We start from the raw sequence: 14,021 nt of genomic DNA on the forward strand, positions 1-14,021 counted from the left end.
CGCAGCGATGCAGGAATTATATCAACTCCGTGGAATAACTGCCAAGCGTTCACGATTCGTAATTATTACATACTTACTAGGTTTTACTTTTATGATATCATACATATAAACAGCCTATACACGTCCTACTGTGCACAGGCCTCTCTTCAACCGGAGGGGGTATGGAGCATACTCCTTGCTGGTTGGTGGAGGTGTTTTGGAGGCCTGGAGCCTATAGTCGGTACAGGGTAACCTAGTTTAGGCTCCACAAACATAAGTTAATGAAGTCAAAATGTAACTTTTTACTATTATGTTGTGGAGGTAATAAACGATTTTTTTTTGTACGGCTAATAGCTGGTTCTGGGATTTGAACCTGCGACCACACAGTGAGAGTCAAGCATTCTTCCAACTGAGCTACCTCGGCCTGCAATGTCTAAGAAGGCTGAAATGTAAAAAAATACTAATAGTCTTTTCCTTCTATCGTGTGGGTTGTGAGGTGGAATACCAACCATCGTCTGGAGTATCTATCATTTTCTTATTTAGACATACCATTTGATTTTATTGATATAATAATTATATTATTAAGTATAGTTTTAGACAGCATACTACGATCACGAGCATTAATATTTATGTATACTCTTTGGTACCATGTCACATTAACTTTTTTGACAAATTGAACTGTAATTCTCACTAAATGTCTAATATGTTAGTGCGACAGAGTCCTAAAGTGGGTACATTATATTGCTCATGACTGTAAGTACATTGATAATACCAATGATGTTACCTTCATAGCCATATCACCAGTTTCTGTAATTTAAAGCGTAATATTTAATCTGTAAAACATGACTTAGCTACTTCTTTATAGTACCGGATGACTAACTTAAACCATTCCACTCCGTCATTAGGAGATAAATTCGCTTTATCATGCCAATCTGAGGCTTTGTTCTTCAGCATTCCCTATAGAAAGAAACAGACATATACAACTTGTGTAAGGATGAAAGAAAAGGCTTTAGTTATCACGAACAGGAAGTGAGACATCAAGGCATGTTGAAAATGACAGCTTTTGGCTGTATAGAGCTTATCCGTTGCCCAACGATTCTTAGAAAAAATGTTACAGAATTTAGGTCGATGATGTAATAGAAAATCGCTTCGTGGTAAAAGGAACCTATTTTAGCAAACAATGGGATTGATTAAGGAGAATTTTGGAAATAACGATTAGTAAACGGGATAATGATTGGAGTTAGATACAGTTAGGTACGGCCAGATAAATAGGTATTACTTACTTACCTACTTATACTTATTTATGGAATTGAATAATTTTAGGTTTAAAATCCTTTTCGCGCCATTTATATTGTTTTTGAAGAAACATAAAACTAGTAGTTACAAAAAAATAAGTATAAGTAGATAGATAAGTGCTTACCAGTAAATGTTCGGCAGCGGGTGAAAAATAAAAAGAAAAACTAAAGGAATATCACTTTTACTAAAAATATATAGGTACTTACAAGGAAAAAGAATATACATAAAAGAAAAGCAAAAATAAAATAACTTAAAACAACGACCGATCTCGGTGACAGCGAAAATAGAAGAGCGAAAACAAAAGACAATATACCATATAAAAGAATAAAACATAGATCTTTATAAACTAAGAAGATTGTATAATAATTAACAAAAAATCTAAAATCTATATAAAAGTAACAGAGAAGGACTTACGATGACCAAATTGGAGATGTCCTTAGAAAAGGTTCAATACGATCTACTCTGAACCGGCGTGCGTGTATGAAGCGATTGATGAATGTGGAGGAAGCAAGACAAGTGTGTCAGGATCGAAGCAAATGGAATTATATAGTCTCTGCTTACCCCGGTGGAATAGGCGTGAGTTTATGTATGTATGTATATAAAAGTGTTCATGCGTCGTTTACATTGCCCAAACATCAATCTTCGTCTTATTTTTTTAGTTTATTAATTTGCCAATTTAAATGTGGGATGTCAACTAATTGATTTATATTGCTGTGTGTAATTGTAGCGTGTATCTATTGATTACATCGTAATTGTGGGCGATTACAAAATTATAGGGCGGCGTTTATGAGCTGTCTGGGACAGGGATGGAGTTAGGTTATGGTCATAGAATAAAGAATAAATAAAGAATAAATAGAACGGTAACTCTCCGTCCTGCACCAATTCGTACCGGCGCTGTTGTCGCCTCTAGGTTTTACCTTTAAAGGGTTGTAAGTCGCTAAGGAGTAAAGAGGGAAGTTGTGCAGACTGTTTCTCGCTTGCTAGCTCGTAGATTGGGTGTTAGTGACATCGTAACAAATACTGAGGGGGATGATTCAGACTCTAATTCTGAGTTGATATCAAGTGGATTTTCCTGTTAGAAAAATCATGAAATTTATAGTGTTTTTTCAAATTATTTTTCGATCCATACTTTGTATTAAGTATATATATTATTCCTGCTTGTTTCAGGGGTTCCAAATCCATCCCTGGCCGTTGGCTATTACGAGCAATTAGTGCCCGTCCGAGACGGGACATTGGAGAGGCTAGACATTGAGATGTTCCCAGAACCACTCTGGGATAACTTGTCTTATTTAAGCCGAATAAAAGTGTTCACTTCGGTATAAATTACTTTAATTACAGCTCTGGTAATTAGATGGTCAGTAAATTGTAGTTATGTATTATACTTAAGTATATTTAGCCTTCGTGGTCTAGTAGTTACAGCGAAAGGATCACGATCTGGAGGTCCAGGGTCGATTCCCGATGGGGACAATGTCGAAAACGCTCAAGCACTGAACCACAGAGGACGTTAGCTATAATTTAGGTACTCAATTTTGAAGTTTTGTTTGGTTCATCTACGAACCAAACCTGAATTCAAACTCATCTTATTCGAATCATTTTAATATGTAAGTAATATAATTTATTCTTTGTATAATTATGTCACTTTTAAACAGGTATCTATAATTCAAAGTATTTTAAAGCTATATTAATATCAAGCACGTTTGTCGGCATCTACTTAAATTTCTATATCAAACTCGACGTTTTGCTAAACAAATGCTCGGATATTTATCGCCAATGTGAATATAAATGTGCATAATTCGCTAATTAATATCATTAATCGTATTGCCAATGAGCTTTATTATTGGATACGTTGTTTTAATACTTTATTTACATAATTTAAGAGGAAAAAAATTGCTTCTATGCTGTCGTGGGAGTAAATAAAAACATAGAACACGTTCAGCTGCTTGTCTTCCCGGGCATGTCGTAAAAACCGACAGAGGGATTGTGTCCTATAACATGATGGACTAATGTTACGGGCGATAGGCTGATCCCTTATCACCATAAGGTTTATCATATCCAGCTTACGACATCGTATCAACAGTGGCTGCAAGTTGTCTTTGATTACTTGTGGCTCTGCCTACCCTATTAGGGATGGACTGATCTTTATTTTTTATTTGACACACGTAACTCGTAACAGATTGTGCGATTGGGGCAACCACCGTTCTACACGCCCTATCTATGGAGTAATGAAGGCGATTACTCCACCGACAAGAGCGCAGCTATTAAATAAAAACAGAACTCGTAACAGTCATGAAAAGTACATAATGAAGTATATTATAAAATTAGACTACTTATAACATTAAAACATCCATACACACATTCAGCCCGATATCGACCGCGCCGACGTGGTCGACGTTTTCCCTCATTCAACGCTAACCACTATGTGTGATTAAATCTTTCAAATACAATCCTCTCACATGACGCCCTGAGCCGAGGTTCCCTTCCAACTGGGCACCCTATTGGCTTAAATTTTGTTTCGGGTGAGAGCCCTCAGCGCTCCCCATTTGTCCGGCCAAGTAGTTAATGCCGTCTGCAGCAAATCTACAATAAATAAAGTATATTTGATTTGATTCATTATTTGTGCCTGATTTTTCCTTACAACAAATTGCGAATCTAGTACACCTATTATAAAAATATCGCTGCATATTGGCATAGATCGCGGCGTGGCATTTACCTGCTCACGCGCAGCTGTCGAGTGACAGCGGTATCGGTAGCGACAATTTATATACCATTCACATGCAGATATTATACCAAAGTTGGAGTTAATTGGCAGATGAGGGCAGATAGCATGTGCTGCGCTGTCTGTCCTGTACGGGATAGGTCGTGAATATAAACGTAGGTGGCAACGGCTACAGAGATGATCGCATTCACAGTCTATTTGCGGTTATAGATTGCCCCGGTTGAATAGAAATGACCTCAAAAATAAACTACATCAGTGGCTACTTAAACTAAATTATGAAGACACGGAGAAACTACTTTCCTTCTAAATATGTACCTTCTAGCTAGACATACGCAACTACACACGCACGCGCACTCACTCACACCGCACACACACACACACACACACACACACACACACCCCCCCACACACACACACACACACACACACACACACACACACACAGAGAGACACTTACACACACATGTTTCATTCATCTATATCCTTATAATAATAGTTCGTTGCACAAACTTATAAGTTATTATTTATAAGCTCACGGATGAATTCTGCCTCCTAAAATACAGGTTGACCTAGTTTAGGAGGTAGGAAAAACCTTGTTTATAACGCTCAAAAACCTTATATAATTGTATACTACATAGTTTTGTAGAAGATGATGAATAAATTTTTTATTTATTATTTATTATAACAAGTTATTAAACTCGCTCGACGTAAAGGGAAAATAAGGCCACTCGCCGTAAAGAGACTCGCCGTAGCGCGGGTCGCCGTTCGGAAAGTCGCTGTCAACGCTACAATTCTGATTTACTTACGTTATTTTCATGTTTTTTTCATAGTATGCAAATAAAGAATATTGAATATTGAATATATATTTTCGCTTAGGGAAACTCTCAAAGAGAAAATTAAAATCTAAAAAATCTGATTCGGACGAGACTTGAACCTGCAGCTCTTGTCAAGCCGGGACGAGCGAACCATTACACTTTAGACATACTTCATTCTTCTTTTACTTGTCTCTGCCCACCCCATTAGGGATTACGGGCGTGAGTTTATGTATGTCTAAAGATCAAACTATCTTCGAGGCTAGGGACGCCTCCGAAGAAATAATGTCCAAAACAAAAATAGCTAAGTACTTTCTTAAGTCTAATAATTGCTTCTATGTAACAGATTGTGCGATTGGGGCAACCACCGTTCTACACGCCCTATCTATGGAGTAATGAAGGCGATTACTCTACCGACAAGAGCGCAGCTCTTAAATAAAGAGAGAACTCGTAACAGTCATGAAAAGTACATAATGAAGTATATCATCAAATTAGACTATAACATTAAAACATCCATGTGCACATTCAGCCCGATATCGACCGCGCCGGCGTGGTCGACGTTTTCCCTCATTCAACGCTAACCACTATGTGTGATTAAATCTTTCAAATACAATCCTCTCACATGACGCCCTGAGCCGAGGTTCCCTTCCAACTGGGCACCCTATTGGCTTAAATTTTGTTTCGGGTGAGAGCCCTCAGCGCTCCCCATTTGTCCGGCCAAGTAGTTAATGCCGTCTGCAGCAAATCTACAATAAATAAAGTATACTGGGTGTTAGTGACATCGTAACGAATAGTGAGGGGGTTGATTCAGACCATCATTCTGAGTTAAAATCAAGTGGAATTTTCCGTCGCAATATTCATGTTTTTTTTTTTAGTTTTTTTAAATTATTTTCAATTCTACGTATACTTTTGCGATGGAAAATTCCACTTGATATTAACTCAAAATAATCAGATGAATCATCCCTCTCAGTATTCGTTACGATGACACTTACACCCCGTACAAGTACATACGGTAGCCATATAAGTAGGTATGGGTGTTAGTGACACCGTAACGAATACTGAGGGGGATGATTCAGACCATGATTCTGAGTTGATATCAAGTGGAATTTCGTGTCAAAAAATTCATGAAAATTTTTCTTTTCTTTTTAATTATTTTCCAATCCATACTTTTGCGACGGAAATTTCTACTTGATATCAACTCAGAATCATGGCCTGAACCACCCCTCAAAGTTTTCGTTACGATATCACTAACACCCTGTATTTGATTTGATTCATTATCTGTGCCTGATTTTTCCTTACAACAAATTGCGAATCTAGTATACACCTATTATAAAAATATCGCTGCATATTGGCATTAGATCGCGGCGTGGCATTTACCTGCTCACGCGCAGCTGTCGAGTGACAGCGGTATCGGTAGCGACAATTTATATACCATTCACATGCAGATATTATACCAAAGTTGGAGTTAATTGGCAGATGAGGGCAGATAGCATGTGCTGCGCTGTCTGTCCTGTACGGGATAGGTCGTGAATATAAACGTAGGTGGCAACGGTTACAGAGATGATCGCATTCACAGTCTATTTGCGGTTATAGATTGCCCCGGTTGAATAGAAATGACCTCAAAAATAAACTACATCAGTGGCTACTTAAACTAAATTATGAAGACACGGAGAAACTACTTTCCTTCTAAATATGTACCTTCTAGCTAGACATACGCAACTACACACGCACGCGCACTCACTCACACCGCACACACACACACACACACACACACACACACACCCCCACACACACACACACACACACACACACACACACACACACACAGAGAGACACTTACACACACATGTTTCATTCATCTATATCCTTATAATAATAGTTCGTTGCACAAACTTATAAGTTATTATTTATAAGCTCACGGATGAATTCTGCCTCCTAAAATACAGGTTGACCTAGTTTAGGAGGTAGGAAAAACCTTGTTTATAACGCTCAAAAACCTTATATAATTGTATACTACATAGTTTTGTAGAAGATGATGAATAAATTTTTTATTTATTATTTATTATAACAAGTTATTAAACTCGCTCGACGTAAAGGGAAAATAAGGCCACTCGCCGTAAAGAGACTCGCCGTAGCGCGGGTCGCCGTTCGGAAAGCCGCTGTCAACGCTACAATTCTGATTTACTTACGTTATTATCGCTTAGGGAAACTCACAAAGAGAAAATTAAAATCTAAAAAATCTGATTCGGACGAGACTTGAACCTGCAGCTCTTGTCAAGCCGGGACGAGCGAACCATTACACTTTAGACATACTTCATTCTTCTTTTACTTGTCTCTGCCCACCCCATTAGGGATTACGGGCGTGAGTTTATGTATGTCTAAAGATCAAACTATCTTCGAGGCTAGGGACGCCTCCGAAGAAATAATGTCCAAAAATAGCTAAGTACTTTCTTAAGTCTAATAATAATTGAATTACGTCATCTACCTAACATTACCCCGTTTTTCACAGGGTCCGCTTACCCCTGAAAAATTTTACAGGTCCGGATTTTTACAGAAGCGACTGCCTGTCTGACCTTCCAACCCACATCCGAAAATGCATTTCGGGAATATTAACATCGTGAGGAAACCCTCACGATGTTAATAATTGAATTAACGGCCGCTGTGGTCCAGTGGTTGAGTGTTGGATTCACGCTACGGAGGCCCCGGGTCCGAATCCCGGTGGGGACATATCACAAAAAGTCATTTTGTGATCCCTAGTTTGGTTAGGACATTACAGGCTGATCACCTGATTGTCCGAAAGTAAGACGATCCGTGCTTCGGAAGGCACGTTCCGGTTACTATTTAGTGATGTAACTGAGTAATCGTTACATGAGCCATGTCAGGGGCCTTTGGCAGCTCAATCATAACCCTGACACCAGGGTTGATGAGGTTGGTATTCCACCTCACAACCCACACGATAAGAAGAATCGAATTAAGTACAACTCATTTAAAAAACTTTTCAAATCAAACAGACACTTTTTACTACCGCTTTACTACACAAAAATGTTTATGTCTAATAAAAAAAAAAAAAAAAAGCATGTCCATATTACGATACAAATCTATATAGATTTGTATCCGCGAAATGGGATTGAACATTTAAAATTGAGAAAAAAGTTCGACCAAAAGTAAAGTTGAGGAAATTCGTGCGTTACATTTCATTTAGTATCTTTTTTTTAAGTATCTCAATAGCCCTAATAGTTGGTTAATCCGTATCGAAGGGACATCAAGGGTTTATTATGTTTTTTTTATTTCCTTTAAGAAAGGTTGTCAAGATGCACGTCACGGTAGGACGAGCACAAATCGTCCGCATGATGAACTATAGTCGCTGCTAGTGATGGGCAGGGAAAGAAAAAATTGGGTGGGAAAGAAAAAATATCGGGAAAATATGGGAAAATAAAATAAACACCCGAAAAATTCCCGAATCATGGGAAAATATTTTTTATTTAATTATTTTTAATCTTATTATTATTTGTATGTCGTTTCCATGTCTCGGGTCGGGTCTGTCATGGAGTCCCGGACTTTTGGAAGGCGTGCGTGGGGCCGAAGCCAACACGTAGAGGCCCCTTAAGACAATTTACTCTAAATGTGTTGTGACACCAACCGGCGATTATCCCTGTATGCACTTTGGGAGTGCACCCAAAGACAATCCCTGGTTCGTGTAGGACTATTGCAGATTATGGGAACAAAAGGAACTGGGCTATTGGGTTGGGGGTTAGTGAACCTATATACTGGGGCTACTGCGCCTGCTCGACCAATGTTAATAACAGAGATACATTGGGCAGGCGGTGACTCGTCACTCACTGGTTGGGCCACCTATCTAGCCGACGCGACTGGACGGCAAGGCAGCAACATGGTTGTGAGCATCTCAGGGTGTCAAGAGGTGTACACCGCTTCCTGCGAGGCGGTTTACCCGCCTTACCAACTCGCGACTTATGCATCTTTCACTTCCACCCTGCGAGCGTATAGCTCTAACGCCCCACTCTGGCTGGCCAATGAAGGCAAGCCAGAGGTGAGAGTCCTGCGGCCCCCGCTAAGGTCCACTCCAGCCAGCCAGTACTGTCACCATCTTTGTTGCTCTTCTTTGGACTCTCTCTAGTAGTGCAATGTCCTTCCGATAGTAAAGTCTCCATATTTGAAACCCATGTTCTAACAGCGGTCTGACGTAAGTAAGTTTTTTAAAGCCTAAGAAACAATTCCGTATCTATATGATAAAAAGCTTTTCTAATTATGTATAAAAGGGAGTTATCCTTCTTAGTGATTCCAATAATGTGTTCGTCCCACTTTAGATTATGTGTTATCGTTATGCCAAGGTCCTTTTGTTTTTTAACACACTCGAGAGGTTTTGAGTCAATGGTGTAACTCAACGTGGGGTGGTTACTGCCAACATGCAACACAGTGAATTTGTCTACGTTTAATGTGATTAGCCAATCTCGGGTCCTAGCAATTACTCTATCAAGATCATCTTGGATTATATTATGGCTAATAAGTGGATTCCCCGTTATTTTCGTGTCATCTGCAAAGAGTGATATATCAGACATGATACCATGTTTAAGATATGTAAGGTAGATACTGAATAAAATAGGTCCTAACACCGATCCCTGCGGCACACCGCTGAGGACTTTTCTGGGAACAGAGTATGATTCTCCGATGCGCACAGAGAATGTGCGATTTGACAGGAAGTCTTCAATCCACTTCACGACATTGCCTCTGATTCCAAAGGGCTCTAATTTAGCAATCAATGGTGTGACAGGAACTCGATCAAAAGCTTTTTCATAGTCCAAGTAAATAATATCTGTAGGTATTCGTGCCTCCCAATTTCTTGCACAAAACCATGTTGCTCCTCGATGATGACATTCTCTCGTGCCAAAAGCATCCTATATATCCTATAATATGTAGATATCTTTGCATGGAATTATTAAAATCGAACATTCCATTCAAAATATATTACAAAGGAGATCATCGGCTTTCCATACTTTGGCCGGCCCAAATTTGAAAGTGCCGGTCAGAGAAAAAAAATGTGTCAAACCTTTCGAGTAGATTGTTCTGAACATTTTTTACTATGACACCAGACGTGTATGACCATTAGTTTGGCTTTAATTGGATTTTAAAAATCTCGACTTTTCATACATTTTGTAAAAAATAATATTATGTCCGTTGGGAAAAAAAGGTATACAGGCGTATTACAAAGGACCGTTAGAACATTTATTAGTATGGCGCCAAACTTCTATGACCATTATTTCGACTTTCAGTTTTGGTTAATGGCCATCGAAAAAAATACGTCGAATCTGTCTAATAGTTGCTTCTCAATATTTTTTAATAACACCAAACATCTATGACCATTATTTTGACATTATTTTTGGAATTTACGTTTTAGTTTAAATATGAAAAATGCCGACCAGCAAAAATATCATGTTGAGAGTAGATGTCTGTTAACATTTTTTTCTATAGTTTGGCTTTTAGTGTATTTTAAAAATTTTGTTTCTTATTTATTTTGTATGAAAATAAAGTGCTTTGGGTAAAAAATGCGGTACGGCGGATTACAAAGGACCTTTAGAACATTTAATAATCTGGCGCAAAACATTTTTGACCGTTATCTTGACTTTTTATTCGTCTCTCTTTCCGTTTTGGTTCAAATGGGAAAATGTCAGCCAGCGAAACAAAATAAGTCAAATCTTTTGGTAAACGACTTGAACGACGTATTTTTACTATACTACCAAATGTCGACTTTGGCTTTTATTGGACTTTTTAAAAACACTTTTTTTTATACATTTTAAACATGACAACAAGCAGAGCTTTCCCAATGGCTAGTTATTAGTCAGATAAATACTTTGTGTTTTTGTTTTGTGTGTTGTTAGGTGAACTTCTATATTAATACTATCTGATTTTAGATATGACGTTAGCTGTAGTTTTTGCATTCGACTCAACGTTACGGCCTAAGTTAAGGTTGAATTATGGTATTGATTCACCTTGACCGTAAATGGTTACCACCCTCCAAAGATAAGCTTGCCATCTAGTGACGAAACTCGTATATTGGCATGACGTCTGAAGTATCTGTTAGGGAAAACAGGAGTCGGGTAGTTGTACTTTGCAAGTATGCCTATCACAATATCCTGGTGCTACTCGGCCGATAACATAGTAGGTACCTCTATCACCCCACTGTTTATTCCTTGTATACACTTTTCTTTAAAAAAAGTAGTTTCTTAAGCGTGTATCACCATCAGGTAAGGTAGTGGTCAAACGCAAACCTATTTTTCAAAAGACGACCACCATATTACGCCTTTAGCAAGATAGTTCCGTTATCACTAGATAAAACTTTTTTTGATTTTTGGAAAATCGTCATAGTCGTTTAATGCCATAGTAATAAACATTCTGACGATCCTTTAAATAATGCGCCTATTATATTTTATTTTTATACAAAATGAATCAAAAATCAAGTTTTTTTAAAATCCAACAAAAGCCAAACTAATTAATGGTCATACACGTTTTTGTTATAGTGAATAATGTTTACAGGTATCTTCTCGATAGCTTTGACATGTGTTTTTTGCTGACCGGCACTTTTCACACAGAAACTATAACGTAAAGTCCAACAAAAGTCAAAATAATGGTCATAGACGTTTGGTGCCCTAATAATAAATGGTCAAATGGATAAGTTCTAACGGGATATACAAATATTGTTTCATGGCCGGCACTTTACATTTTCACCAAAAATGTATGAAAAATACAGTTTTTTAAAATCGAATAAAACCGAAGATATTGACCCTACAGCTTTGGTGCCATAGAAATAAATGCTCATATGGATAAGATCTAACGGAATATAGCAAAATTATTTTTTGGCCGGCACTTTGACTTCTGGGCCGAAATCCGATGATCTCTTTTAAGTTTTTTAAGAATTCATACGACACTACGACAGAAGATAAATTGGGCATAAGTAGGCATACATTATATTTAAATGGTCTTTGTTGGAAATCCTTACTTTTAATACAAATATATGCGATAAAAAATATTTTCCCTTGAAATGGGAATTTTTCGGGTTTTTTCCCTCAGAATTGGGAAAATTCCCAAATCGCGGGAATTTTCCGGGTAAGAACCCAACACTAGTCGCTGCGCCTGCGCCGTGAACGATATAGGGCTGCGTACTTACATAATGATATGTTTTATAAAATATTGTAATGTATGTACGTAGTCGTTACATGAGTCATGTCAGGGGCCTTTGGCGGCTCAATAATAACCATGACACCAGGGTTGATGAGGTTGGTTATCCACCTCACAACCCAGACGATAGAAGATAACGTATAGCAACATATAGAAAAATAGTAGGTATGTCCTTTTCGATGTTATATCTGCAGTTAACAAAAATATTAAGTACATACAGGCTTTTTGAAGTCGTCGGTTGAAAAACAGAATATTAAGTGTAGTTGTAAGTTGTCTTTATTGGTAATATCTGTTTTTTTAACGTGGCTTATTGTAGAGTTACCAGGTTTTACGTCGTTTCGGACGGAAAGCGATTCGGACCGCGGCAGGAATCGCCGAAGAATCTTTTTGTCATGACAAAATCCATGGGTCGATTTAGACCGCCGTAGGTTTGAAGAGTGAATATACCTGGTATCTATTTAATAAATATTATTTTACCCTATGATCTGAATCGAGCTATTCCAACGACTCATTCAAAAAGAGAATGCGGTCCTAAATGACTGAAGACCTGATTTTGTCACTTCTTTACACTCCGATAGAGGTTACTGGCTAGAGTTATCTATGAATAGCCGTATTTACATGTAGAGTAAAAACAAAAACAACATATACTTAAGTCATTATCTCCCTAGAATTTGACAGGTCCGGTTTTTTACAGAAGCGACTGCCTGACTGTCTGATGGAAACAAATTCGAAATCATTGGTTTAGGCCAGTGGTGGATTCGAACCTGCGACCTCAAAGTGAGAGGCAAGCGTTCTATCAACCGGACTACCAAGGTTCCCAAATATACTTAAGTATAATTATGAGCTTATAACATTCAGTAGCAGCCCTACGTCTCCCAGTCATACTGGAGTGCACAAAGGCAACCGCTGCGCGCGCGCAACTTTGTCCTGTCCGTCAGCTATCATTGTGATCTAGACGTCTTTAAGTCTAGGCTAGCCCTTTGATGGCAAAATTGAGATTTATTAACTCGAATAATGAGGACTCAACAGGGTAGCGAGAATTCTTAATAACTTCGCATAAAGGGATAGGTACCTATTCTACTAGGAGTTATTATAATTATTATGTTATGAACCTACAGTTTTTGTATGCAAAAAGTGATGCCTATTTTTAAGTTCTTCGAATCAAATAGCAATATTGCTTTTTAGATCATTTGTTTACTGCAATGTGGCCTATTTAGCCGCAGGGCTTCCCAAACTTTTAAGTTAACGGACCCTTGCCAAGTAACTTTTAAGACATTGTAATTAATTATGTAGTCACGGAATCCTGGTGATTTATTACGGAACCCAACAATGCGTGCTTCAGCACAACTTTGCAGTGCAAGTTGTTGCGTCTGTAATATTAACAGATTCTTTATTTTTTTTTTTGTTTTACGGATAAGATAAGACAAGCACTTAACCAGATTTTCAGCATCATTACCCAATCTCTAAACTTGTCCAAATTTCCGAACCGCCGCGCTTGCGGTCAACCACACATTTGAATTTTTTGAATCCCAAAGGTCCAATTTTGAGATTACACGGCGACCATCCTGTCATTAGAGGTCCTCAAAAGTTTCGTCTATTTACAGAAACGCCACGTACGCCTATTTAGCTGGAAATTCGGAGGAATGACAATTTTGGGGACAAAAACAGACTCGGCCGTACCAAATTGCTCTACAAAGGCAACTTTATATTAACGACACGATTACGATTGAAAAGATTAGAAATTTTTTGAAGTTTTAAAATTTTCACACAACAATTTTTATGTCTGCGGTAGGTTTGTGGTATTAGAGGAAGAGCAAAGGAGTAGCTTGGTAGAGTAAGTTTCATTTGCCTTCTTGTCTCGTGTTGGTTGTGAGGTGGATTACCAACCTCATCAACCCTGGTATCAGGGTTATTATTGAGTCGCCTTAGGCCCCTGACATGACTTATGTAACGACTACGTACTTACATGAGTAAGTAGTAACCGGGACCAACGGCTTAACGTGCCTTCCAAAGCACGGATACTTTTG

General features: G+C 38.2%; 1 long non-coding RNA gene across 1 annotated transcript; it reads left to right on the forward strand.

Moving 5' to 3' along the window:
* The first annotated feature begins 9,350 nt into the window (after window positions 1-9,350).
* Window positions 9,351-9,691, forward strand: LOC126373920 (uncharacterized). The gene is made up of 2 exons (XR_007567374.1): window positions 9,351-9,424; window positions 9,500-9,691. It is a non-coding gene; the product is annotated as an uncharacterized LOC126373920 (long non-coding RNA).
* Window positions 9,692-14,021: the final 4,330 nt, after the last annotated feature.

The sequence above is a fragment of the Pectinophora gossypiella genome, chromosome 16, assembly GCF_024362695.1.
Source record: "Pectinophora gossypiella chromosome 16, ilPecGoss1.1, whole genome shotgun sequence".
NCBI classification, from domain to species: Eukaryota; Metazoa; Arthropoda; class Insecta; order Lepidoptera; family Gelechiidae; genus Pectinophora; species Pectinophora gossypiella.